Source organism: Bolinopsis microptera, chromosome 11 (genome assembly GCF_026151205.1).
Source record: "Bolinopsis microptera isolate Bmic1 chromosome 11, MBARI_Bmic_1.0, whole genome shotgun sequence".
In the NCBI taxonomy this organism is placed as follows: Eukaryota; Metazoa; Ctenophora; class Tentaculata; order Lobata; family Bolinopsidae; genus Bolinopsis; species Bolinopsis microptera.
The window spans coordinates 16,727,366-16,740,816 of NC_087082.1; positions in this window are offsets into that span (position 1 = coordinate 16,727,366).

A 13,451-nucleotide genomic window follows, 5' to 3' on the forward strand; every position below is an offset into this window, starting at 1 on the left:
GGAGATTAATGTTAAAATCACCTGCAATGTGTGTATGTTTTGGTGCTTTATCAAGGATTGACGACAATTCTTGGAGAGCTTGCTCAGCATTGCCACTTGGAGGGCGGTATATTACTCCTATAGAAGTAGAATTTCCTATACTTCCTATGGTTACAAAGAGGGTTTCTAGATTTTCTGTTACTTGTGACAGGTTGTTATTTTTAACAGCATTAAAGGAGTTAAGGACATATAGAGCTACTCCTGAGCCTTTTACTTTCGAGTCAAAGGTATCTTGATAAAAGCTCTCATAGCCTGTGAGTTCGTACAAGTTTTTCAATTCAGGGCCTACATTTGTTTCAGCAAGACCAATTACAGAGAATTTGTTAGTAAATCTAGCTATTTCAATTGCCAGCGAGTCAAAGTTTGATTTGTTGCCATCAAGATTTTGAAATATTAGTGAGTTTTGCACTTGTAATTCGTGAGCAAAGGTGTGGTTTATGCCTTTTACAGAATATGAGTCACAGCTTTCAAGTACCTCAGAGATTTTACGTGTAACATCATCTGCATCAGTGTTATCATCATTGTCATCATTCAGAAGCTTAAATGGGTTATAACGGATTACTGCTAGGTGGAGACAATTATTGCAGTACAAGTCAACTTTTTGATTTTGTTTGTCACTGGTGTTATAGCATCTAGAGTGAATGGGACAGTTACAGTTGTAGCATTCAAATATAGATTGACCTAAATAGATACTTTTTAAACAGTGGGCACAGACCTCTTTTTTAAGAACATTCATGATGGAGGCTGATAGCCTTCAACATGAGGCTGTCCTCCGGCGGCATGAGAATAAAGTGTTGAACCAACCTTACCGTCCCTCCTCCCCCTCTTCCTCCTATCAGTCCCTCCATGCATCCTAACAAGGACAGTATTACGGATTAAAGTAGCAAGTTTGGCCACTCCCTTCCAATTAAGGTGCAGGTAATCCGTCCGGCCATATTTGTCAAACTCCCTGGACAAGGTTAGGCTAAGTAAGCCAGTGTTGTTATCCAGAAAGTCGTCAAAGCCATCAACGAACTGGACACCAAAGTTTTTGGGAAGTAGCTCACGACGAATAAGCTCTATAAAGTATAGAACTTTCCTATTTAAGTCAGTATTTCGAGTTGGTAAAAGTGGACAAAGAAATACTTGAGCAGTTGGATTGGCCTCTTGGATTTGCTCAATCTTGAATTCTAGAAGACTAAATATAGCAAAAATTTCACGTTGAGATTTAACAGATGGTCTTCTAACATCATTAATACCACACATAATAACAACGTTCTTGTATCCACATGCAAGATATGGGTTAATGTCATCTATTGTCGGAGTCCAAACATTCCGACCAGGCAGCCATTTACCAAAGCTCCTCTTGTGATCGTCTCCAAATTTCATACCTGATCCGTTTGAATCAGAGAAGATACAAGTACTAGCACGATTCTTTCCGTCTATTGATCTGAAAGTAAAACTATATCGTACTGCACCAGTGACTGACCCCTTCTGGATAGAGTGCTTGTAGTGAGCCTGACTCCTTCTGGTCATCCTGTAAACTGACCTGGGGGTACACTTGTGTGTGTGAACTGATTTGTTCATTTCAGTGAAGAGGACTTCGCATTCACCTCCAATGGAAAGAGTCAATATGCTAGATTCTGGATGTATCACTGGTTCGTTGTCAGAATGTTCTGGCAGGTAACCCTCGCCTTCTTCGTAGCGGTTGATCAACACGCTATTCATCACAGGATTTTCTTCTGTACAGAACTTCTCATTAATTTTCAGGACGAGCGCAGCCAGTTTCTCCGGTATTTCTGCATTTTTCTTGTTCTCATCCCTGGATCCACTGTATTTGTATTTCTCTCCAAAAGAACACACTGAGTGCCCATTCTCCTGGCTGAAATGAAGAGATTCGCAGTACTGGAGAAGATCTGATTCAGCATCAGTGTCTATGAATTCTTCAACTGTGTCTGCCACAGGTTTTTCTTCATTTTTAAAGATGGTCTTTGATAGGAGGTGCTTATCATTTAATGCAGAGCCAGATGATGGCTTATCGTGAGGAATTGTAGTCTGTTGGGTAGACAGTTGGTCTAGAGACTGCTTGATTTCCTTCAGTTCATGAGAAATGTGCGGTTCCTGCCGAGTATGTTCATCAAGCTGGTCAATGATATCATGTATCATGTATTAAGCTAGAACCAGAGGAAGAACATCAGGAATCCTCGTCTTTTCAAACTCATGGACCATCATCCTCACAGGATGTTCAACACTTACCTTCTCCACAACCAGGACCATCCGCTTTGCAGCATACCGGGCACCCTCGTTCTCTAGCTCACAATCGAGATGTGCAAGATAATACAAATCCTAGCACTGGTCCAATCACAGTGGACCAGTTTGACTAAACTAGGCATGCGAAGACACCTCAATTAGTCCAGGAGCCTCAAACAACGTGGCATGTCACGTGAACACACCTGTCACGTGGCATGTGACAGTTAGTCACGTGGCATGTGACAGTTAGTCACGTGGCATGTGACAGTCCTCTCTGGATCGTCAACAATAACCTGCACGAACATCGAGCTTTCCGTTCGGATATGTTCAAACTTAAACTCGTAAAGTCATGTAATAATAAATGGTTACCATTGAATAATAAACTATACAATTAATAAAACATAAGTTATATCAATACTTAAAGTATTTACCAGGTAAATTTACCTCTAACTGGTGTAATGGTTGGTCAAAACAATCATAAGATGAGCAAAAGCTTTAAATCGCGATAGGATCGAAAGTGTTATTAATATTATTAAGGTTTAAACCCTAATCAAAAAAACTAGGAATTTTATATTGTCATATTTTGAAAATTATTTCTCCCTTCTAGAGGTTAACTCCAATAGATAAGTATTATCAGATAACTACGCGACGTCAACAGAGAATTGGAGATAGGAACGAAACAGGATATCGTGCGAGCATTACACTCTATAATATAATTATAAGGAAGATGTGAAGGAGACGGAATCTCTCAGGAATCGCCTGAGAAGTTCTGAAACGTTAATACGTGATCAGAGGATATAACTGAGGAGGACAAGAGAAACGAGATGGATAATATTTGAATAAATAATATTTATTATTCCTATAGTCATGTCCCTCTACACTTATCGGAATGGCAAAATATTCTTTTCGGATTCAGTAAAGACGTGTCTACTTCAACTTGACGTTAAAACTCCAGTAAAGAGAAGAAACTGCCAAGAATGGAGGGAACTGTTAATCAAACTAGGGATTCTAGATCCCGATGAGAAAGTAATTGCAGCAGCACATAAATTTTGTAGAAACTATAGATATAACCTAAAGAAAGGACAAAGTAGGAGCAGTAGTATTAGTAGCAGTATTTTCAATAGTAGTAATAATAGTACAATTTTAACTAGTATATGTAGTAGTAATAGTAGTCAAGAATAGTGTAAATAAACTTCAACCACTATTTTAGTTGTATTGAAGTTTTATAGTTTATGCTGTACTGTATAATGTATATTGAATGTTTATTGTTGATACACATTCCGTTTCAGGATTAAGTCTCAATCTAAAGGACTGCTACCGATAGAAACGAAACAGGATCTCAAAGCAGTGTCTTTTCTCCCGGGATCACTGATATTGGACAGAGTGGAGACCTGGATAGTCAAATACGCCAGGGAATGATCTTTCGTTTGTCACTTTACCGCTCACTATGATGGCGGCGGACGGTATATATTCCCAACGCTCTTGCACAGCCCAAGTTGGCATACGCAAATGCGAGGGATGCTAAACCAAGCTGTGAATAAACAGCTGATCAAGCTCTTACTAACAATAGACAGGTTGGTCTCAATATGTAGACTTTGTGGTAATGAGACTACTTTTCAAGTACCGAACGAATCAAGTGCTAAGATTCATGAGTATATGGAGAGGATGATTATCTTTAAAGTATTATTATGTATAAAATTTAAAATAATCTTGCGCGAGGGTAGGGACCGAGTATTTACATCCCATACTTCTCTAGAGATCATCACAAGTTTAATTGGGGAAATCAGATTTAGAGCTAACCGTGTAATCATTATATCTTCCCAAGGAATACAAATCTTTGTATCATGGCACGAGGACGCGGTAAAGCAGGAGACGGTACAGCAGGACGAGATGCAGCAGGACGCGGTGCAGCAGGACGAGGTGTAGCAGGACGAGGTACAGCAGGACGAGGTGCAGCAGGAAGAGGTGCAGCAGGAAGAGGTGCAGCAGGAAGAGGTGCAGCAGAAAGAGGTGCAGCAGAAAGAGGTGCAGGAGGAAGAGTTGCAGCAGGAAGAGGTGCAGCAGGAAGAGGTGCAGCAGGAAGAGGTGCAGCAGGAAGAGGTGCAGCAGGAAGAGGTGCAGCAGGAAGAGGTGCAGCAGGAAGAGGTGCAGCAGGAAGAGGTGCAGCAGGAAGAGGTGCAGCAGGAAGAATCGAGGTGCAGCAGGAAGAGGTGCAGCAGGAAGAGGTGCAGCAGGAAGAGGTGCAGCAGGACGACCGACGACGTGGACGAGGAAGAACGCCGGGACGTGCCCCACCTGCTTTATCGTTAAATTGTGGCTGTACAGTTACAAATGAGTGGAGTCAGTTTTCAATTTTTTTAAAAGCAATAGAAAAGGAGCTTATTTCTTTTTTGTGGAATTTTTGTTAAGGAGGAGGTGGGGTGTACGTGGCAAATGTATTTATAGCAAACTGTCCAGGAAATCAGATAGAGTTTTGTCCTCCCTACTGGAGAAAAGAATGTCGCCCGGTTATCATTTATAAACGAGCAAGTTTATTTTTATCATGCACCGCCTACTTAAACTCGTAAAGTCATGTAATAATAAATGGTTACCATTGAATAATAAACTATACAATTAATAAAACATAAGTTATAACAATACTTAAAGTATTTACCAGGTAAATTAACCTCTAACTGGTGTAATGGTTGGTCAAAACAATCATAAGATGAGCAAAAGCTTTAAATCGCGATCGGATCGAAAGTGTTATTAATATTATTAAGGTTTAAACCCTAATCATAAAAAATAGGAATTTTATATTGTCATATTTTGAAAATTATTTCTCCCTTCTAGGGGTTAACTCCAACAGAGAATTGGAGATAGGAACAAAACAGGATATCGTGCGAGCATTACACTCTATAATATAATTATAAGGAAGATGTGAAGGAGACGGAATCTCTCAGGAATCGCCTGAGAAGTTCTGAAACGTTAATACGTGATCAGAGGATATAACTGAGGAGGAAAAGAGAAACGAGATGGATAATATTTGAATAAATAATATTTATTATTCCTATAGTCATGTCCCTCTACACTTATCGGAATGGAAAAATATTCTTTTCGGATTCAGTAAAGACGTGTCTACTTCAACTTGACGTTAAAACTCCAGTAAAGAGAAGAAACTGCCAAGAATGGAGGGAACTGTTAATCAAACTAGGGATTCTAGATCCCGATGAGAAAGTAATTGCAGCAGCACAAAAATTTTGTAGAAACTATAGATATAACCTTAAGAAAGGACAAAGTAGGAGCAGTAGTATTAGTACAGCAGTATTTTCAATAGTAGTAATAATAGTACAATTTTAGTAATTTCGTTACTAATTGCAACTTTGTCTGTAATTTCGTTACTAATTGCAACTTTGTCTGTAATTTTTTGTTAATTGCAGCTTTGTTTGTAACTTTTCTCTAATACTTACACAATTCAGAATGACATACAGATGTTACATCTGCAAGGAAACCAAAGATGAATAAGGGCAGCTGCTGGACGAGGAGCTCTGCAGAAGATGCCAGCTGGAGGAAAAAGCCCAGAAGAAAAAATTGAAATTGGCAGCAGAGATAGAGAAGGTAAAACAGAAGAACAAGGGGAGGTTGAAATCTCAAGGAGAAGTTAGATCGCGATCGGATCGAAAGTGTTATTAATATTATTAAGGTTTCAACCCTAATCATAAAAACTAGGAATTTTATATTGTCATATTTTGAAAATTATTTCTCCCTTCTAGGGGTTAACTCCAACAGAGAATTGGAGATAGGAACAAAACAGGATATCGTGCGAGCATTACACTCTATAATATAATTATAAGGAAGATGTGGAGGAGACGGAATCTCTCAGGAATCGCCTGAGACGTTCTGAAACGTTAATACGCGATCAGAGGATCAACCTGAGGAGGACAAGAGAACTGGGTCGAAACGAGATGGATAATATTTGAATAAATAATATTTATTATTCCTATATAGTTAATAGTCATGTCCCTCTACACTTATCGGAATGGCAAAATATACTTTTCGGATTCAGTGAAGACGTGTCTACTTCAACTTGACGTTAAAACTCCAGTAAAGAGAAGAAACTGCCAAGAATGGAGGGAACTGTTAATCAAACTAGGGATTCTAGATCCCGATGAGAAAGTAATTGCAGCAGCACAAAAATTTTGTAGAAACTATAGATATAACCTGAAGAAAGGACAAAGTAGGAGCAGTAGTATTAGTACAGCAGTATTTTCAATAGTAGTAATAATAGTACAATTTTAACTGGTATATATAGTAGTAATAGTAGTCAAGAATAGTGTAAATAAACTTCAACCACTATTTTAGTTGTATTGAAGTTTTATAGTTTATGCTGTACTGTATAATGTATATTGAATGTTGATTGTTGATACACATTCCGTTTCAGGATTAAGTCTCAATCTAACGGACTGCTACCGATAGAAACGAAACAGGATCTCAAAGCAGTGTCTTTTCTCCCGGGATCACTGATATTGGACAGAGTGGAGACCTGGATAGTCGAATACGCCAGGGAAAGATCTTTCGTTTGTCACTTTACCGCTCACTATGATGGCGGCGGACGGTATATATTCCCAACGCTCTTCCACAGCCCAAGTTGGCATACGCAAATGCGAGGGATGCTAAACCAAGCTGTGAATAAACAGCTGATCAAGCTCTTTCTGATCATAGACAGGTTGGTCTACATATGTAGACTTTGTGGTAATGAGACTACTTTTCAAGTACCGAACGAATCAGGTGCTAAGATTCATGAGTATATGGAGAGGATGATTATCTTTAAAGTATTATTATGTATAAAATTTAGAATAATCTTGCGCGAGGGTAGGGACCGAGTATTTACATCCCATACTTCTCTAGAGATCATCAAAAGTTTCCCCAAAATTGGGGAAATCAGATTTAGAGCTAACCGTGTAATCATTATATCTTCCCAAGGAATACAAATCTTTGTATCATTGCACGAGGACGCGGAACAGCAGGACGCGGTACAGCAGGACGAGGTGCAGCAGGACGCGGTGCAGCAGGACGAGGTGTAGCAGGACGAGGTGCAGCAGGAAGAGGTGCAGCAGGAAGAGGTGCAGCAGGAAGAGGTGCAGCAGGAAGAGGTGCAGCAGGAAGAGGTGCAGCAGGAAGAGGTGCAGCAGGACGGGTACAGCAGGAAGAGGTGCAGCAGGACGAGGTGCAGCAGGACGAGGTGCAGCAGGACGAGGTGCAGCAGGAAGAGGTGCAGCAGGAAGAGATGCAGCAAGACGAGGTGCAGCAGGACGAGGTGCAGCAGGAAGAGGTGCAGCAGGACGGGTACAGCAGGAAGAGGTGCAGCAGGACGAGGTGCAGCAGGAAGAGGTGCAGCAGGAAGAGGTGCAGCAGGACGGGTACAGCAGGAAGAGGTGCAGCAGGACGAGGTGCAGCAGGACGAGGTGCAGCAGGAAGAGGTGCAGCAGGACGAGGTGCAGCAGGAAGAGGTGCAGCAGGACGGGTACAGCAGGAAGAGGTGCAGCAGGACGAGGTGCAGCAGGACGAGGTGCAGCAGGACGAGGTGCAGCAAGACGAGGTGCAGCAGGAAGAGGTACAGCAGGAAGAGGTGCAGCAGGAAGAGGTGCAGCAGGAAGAGGTGCAGCAGGAAGAGGTGCAGCAGGAAGAGGTGCAGCAGGAAGAGGTGCAGCAGGAAGAGGTGCAGCAGGAAGAGTTGCAGCAGGAAGAGGTGCGGCAGGAAGAGGTGCGGCAGGAAGAGGTGCAGCAGGAAGAGGTGCAGCAGGACGAGGTGCAGCAGGAAGAGGTGCAGCAGGACGGGTACAGCAGGAAGAGGTGCAGCAGGAAGAGGTGCAGCAGGACGGGTACAGCAGGAAGAGGTGCAGCAGGAAGAGGTGCAGCAGGAAGAGGTGCAGCAGGAAGAGGTGCAGCAGGACGAGGTGCAGCAGGAAGAGGTGCAGCAGGACGAGGTGCAGCAGGAAGAGGTGCAGCAGGACGGGTACAGCAGGAAGAGGTGCAGCAGGACGAGGTGCAGCAGGACGAGGTGCAGCAGGACGAGGTGCAGCAAGACGAGGTGCAGCAGGAAGAGGTACAGCAGGAAGAGGTGCAGCAGGAAGAGGTGCAGCAGGAAGAGGTGCAGCAGGAAGAGGTGCAGCAGGAAGAGGTGCAGCAGGACGAGGTGCAACAGGACGTGCCCCATCAACTCTATCATTGAATTGTGGGTGCGCAGTAACGAATGAGCTGAGTAAGTTTTCAATTTTTAAAGAAGCAATAGAAACGGGGCTTATCCTTTCTTTTTTTAAGGATTTATTGTTAATGAGGAGGTGGGGAGTACGTGGCAAATGTATTTATAGCAAACTGTCCAGGAAATCAGATCGAGTTTTGTCCTCCGTGCTGGGGAAAGAATGTCGCCCGGTTTTCCCAGATTCCGAATGAATCATGGGCCAAAATTCACTCTCATATGGAGCGGATGGTGCTCTTCAGAGACTGTTACTACGGCCTCAACTTGGGGTTAGTACACATCTTCACTCATCAACTGAGCTCTGCATCTTACCTATTCACTAATTACGTAAAATTTGTTCCTCTGATTATCTAATAATTTTTAACAAGATGAGGGAAGCAAAAAGCTGATTGGCCAGCGATTTAGTGTCCTCCGTAAGGAAGTGAGGACCCCTGTCAAGACTATAAATAGCTCAGTTGCAACAGTCAAGATTATAAATGACTCTTGTTAGGGTGTGGGGTCAGGCTTATTTCATTCATCCCATGGGCAACTTGAGCTGAGGTTGGCTAATATTGACCGGTGGATATTGCGTTGCTTGTAATATTCTCGTCTGAGAATGTTGTTGCAGTGTTTACTATTTTATGGACAATTTTTATAATATTTCTAAGAGCTAACTGTGTAATTAGTATGTCTGCCCTAGTATTTAATAATTCAATCAATTTAATCTAGACTGGGAATTTAGACCTAACCATGTAATCAGTATATCTTCCCAAGAAAACAAACATGGCTAGAGGTGTAAGAGGAGGTGTAAGAGGACGAGGAGCTGGAAGAACACCAGGAAGAGCCCCGCCGGCTTTATCGCTAAATTGTGGCTGTACAGTTACAAACGAGCTGAGTAAGTTTTCAATTTCTAAAGAAGCAATAGAAAAGGAGCTCATTTCTTTTTTATGGATTTTTTGTTAAGGAGGAGGTACGTGGCAAATGTGTTTATAGCAAACCAGGAAATCAGATCGAGTTTTGTCCTCCGTGCTGGGGAAAGAATGTCGCCCGGTTTTCCCAGATTCCTAATGAATCGCGTGCTTAGATTCACTCTTACATGGAGAGGATGATTATCTTTAAAGAGTCTAATTATGGACTAAACATGAAGTATTATTTCACATCTTCACTCATCAACTGAGAAATCGGCCCTTCCAATATATTGTTTTTTGACCCATAAATCCTCCTTTAAAATGTCTTTTTATAAATTAGGAATTGTTAAGAAAGTGAAGCCGCTGGATTTAGATAGAGAAGAGGCCAGATTGATTGATAAATTTGGGACTAAGATTTGGGGCTTAAATAGGATAGTAGTTGTTAGATGATTTTATATTTATATATTTTCATTCAGGATGGCGTGATGTCGTGATGGACACACATGGTTACTACAACCAGAAAATCTACTGCTACGTGGAAGATCGCTGTAAGACAGGTCACTACGCTCCTTGTCACCTTTGCTCTTCTCGGCTTTGCTACATGGAATGTTCGAGGTTTGACAAAAACGGACAAGCAACATCTGCTTGCCCAGGACTGTGACAGATATAATTTAGACGTTATTGGATTACAAGAGACTAAAGTACGTCAGTTTTCAGATTCGAGACTTCCGGGAAATCATCGCCTTCTTTTGTTTGACCAGAAGGATGGTTACTATGGTGGTGGGTTTCTTATCAATACTCGTGTTAATCATTATTTCCGTTCATTTCATCAGATTAGCGATCGTGTTGTTTACATGGAGTTTTTTGTTCCTTCAAAATCTGCTTGCAAACCCCCTTGCAAATTGCGCATCGTTAACTGTTACAGCCCAACGAATCCAAAAACAATTTCAAACCCAGCAGCTACAGACCAGTTTTACCGTGAACTTCAAGTAGCAATGGATGTACCCGCACGTTATGAACTCTGGATACTGGGGGATTTTAATGCAAAACTTGGTAAACGATCAGATCAAGACTACAACAGTGGCCTTCATAAGAACTTAGGAAGGTACGGCGTTGGTAGGAGGAATTTGTATGAATAAGAAAAGAGATATGTTAAGGATTGAAAAACGCATGGGGTTAAGGCCGTGAGTTTTCCAATATCCCCCCCCCCCCCCCACGGGAAAGCGTGAAGACCTGTTGGTGATACCAACCTGGGATCGCATCATAAAAGCTTTGCTGTGTGAACTACACAATAATTTGATAACGAAGACTATGCGTAAGAGAACGTTGCGTAAAATACGTATTGTAGACTGCTGTAGAGATGTTCCAGTAGAGTTCCTCGCTAGGGCTTGCCGATCAGTAAAACGGCGGTGCAAGTTGTTCGTAGAGAAGAACGGAGGTCATATTGAGAATTTTCTGTAGATTTATTGTTGTTTGATTGTGTGCATATTTTAAATAAAGTTATCCTTTCGCAACAGCTATGTTCCACTATTCATTTTCCGCCAGGAATTCTCTAATAATTCCTACGGTAAGGCTCAGGTAGCACGCTTAAAGCATGGCATGGCCGCATGGGGTACGTGATATCAGATATATTACACGAAGAATTCTGCCAAAAAAGAATTCTTCGCACGTATGAATGAGGACATAGAGGGGGGAGGAAATTCTCAACTGGCAATCTTTCAAAAAACTAAAAATCAGAAAAAGGAAACTTTAAATTTCGACAGTTATGATATGAATAGATTAGAGACTTTTTTTTGATAAAATCCCTCAAAAATGGTAAAGCTCCTCACTCGACATGATTAACAACGAAATTATAAAATCTTTGGACACCAATCATAAATTGATTATGTTGAACCTCTTCAACGCCTGCTTTTCACAAGGCATTTATCCCTGGAACGTCATCATTATATCCTCACTTCACAAAAAGGGAAATAAATCGGATCCTGACAACTACCGTGCAGTTGCTGTCAGCAGTGTCATAGGAAAACTATTCTCAACTATTCTCTTAAAGCGACTCATTCACTTCCACTCTGAAAACTGTCCTGATCCACCTAACCAACTAGGCTTCACAAAGAAAGCTCAAACCTACAATCACATACTAACCATGAAAACTATAGCTTCAAAATATAAACTTTTGGGGAAACCTGTATATGCAGTATTTGTTGATTTTTAAAAAGCATTCGACTCAGTCTGCCGTCAAGCCCTTTTCCTTAAACTCGCAAAAAATAGCATAACTGGAAACTTCTACAAAATCCTCAAAAATATGTAGTCAAACTCGTACGCTTACATAAAATTATCTGGTAATCTCAGTAAACGCTTTGAGATACGTGAAGGTACTGCAGAACAAGGTCACCCACTCTCACCTGATATTTTTAAAGTTTTTCTAGGTGATATGTCCTGCCTCCTAGATTTCCCAAATTGCCCCGTACTTTAAAATATGATTGTTAGCCACCGATTGTGGGCGGATGACCTTATACTCCTTTCACTCGACCAGGAAACCACTCAAAAGCAGCTTAATATTGAAAAACCGATTGAATCAAGGAACGAGCATACCATATTATATGTAGAGGGCTGTTCATCTTTCGAGGGTTAGTCAGTTTCTGTCCGTGTGATGTGTTGTTCTTCTCCTTTCTGTGTCCCCGTCGTTTTGTTTTGTAAATATTATGTTTTTTACAACATGTAGTAGTGTTTTAAGAAAATATTTCAATCGAACTTAATAGTTAATAATAACAAACACAAATACTAGACACTTAACATTTTAACGTGTATTTTATTATATATTATGTATTAAAACTTTTACATCCTAATATGCAATATTCAATAGTATGAAAAAAACAATTTATATGTAAAAAAAACAATTTATACGTGTGTGCTTGCAGCTGATATCAGGCTTGGGGTGGTGCTTTAGAAACGGTATTTCGGGTACTAGTAAAGCTCTTACAGGCAACTGGTTCCTTTTGCCAGCCGTTTTTAGTCCAGTACTGTCTCATTTCTGGTCTCAAAACATGCGCAACAAAAATTTTTGTTATGCCAACGTGGAATTATTTGTATCACGTCGTAACCCCCTGTCATTGCAAGAAGTGTGATTATCGGATGTTCAAGTTTAACTATGTTTATTATGATATTATTATTCATTGTAATGTGGCAATAAAATTTAAATGTTGTTTTACTTAACATTTTGTTTCACTTCTGTGTCTGCTGGTCAGGGTCAGACAGGTGCAAGTTAGAGGCTTCACATGGTGGTGGTGACAGAAAGAGAATCGGTTAGCTTTTCAATGTTCACTAAAGTACGATCAAAATCATCATTATTTAATACTTAGAGCTGATCGCATTCTCGAAATAGACATATTAGCTAAATGAGTAACATGACACTGGATTATATACCTCACATTGCAAATAAATCAAGTCCATAGCTGGCATTCCTTACATCCATTATCTTAAGTGTGTTTTTACATTCACCGTTATCTTCGAGGAAATACCTGAACCTGAAAGATAATAGATTAAACGATGACTAAAAGAATGGATTAGATTGCCGCGCCGGAAGGTTCTCATTAGATATTATGATTCCTCATATTTGGAGACATTTTGGAGACATTGTCTCCATGGGAATTTCATGGGAATTGGAGGGGAATTAGAGGGGAATTACGTATTATTGATATTTAAGCACTTAAATTAGCTGTATATGGCTTAACTGAGTTCTGGTCTGTCCCTCAAACAAACTAAGACCTTTCACATGCGAAAAGAAGACAAAAAAGGGGGGTGGGGAACCATATTTACCAAAAAAAAATGTCAAAATTTTGTTTACCATATTTCGCCCTAAAACGTCTCCAATGAGTTTGGTTGGCACCCTGGTTGATCTGGAAGTACGTTACCAGTTATTTGGGGCCTTCAGGGGGGAAAATGGGCCGAAAAATGGGCCGAAAAGGGGCATTTTCGGGTGTTTTCAAATTTGAGATTTCAAAGCCAGATTTTCGGCTTTAGTTGGCTGGGACATGCCCAAATTGGTGTGGGCGAGTTGCATA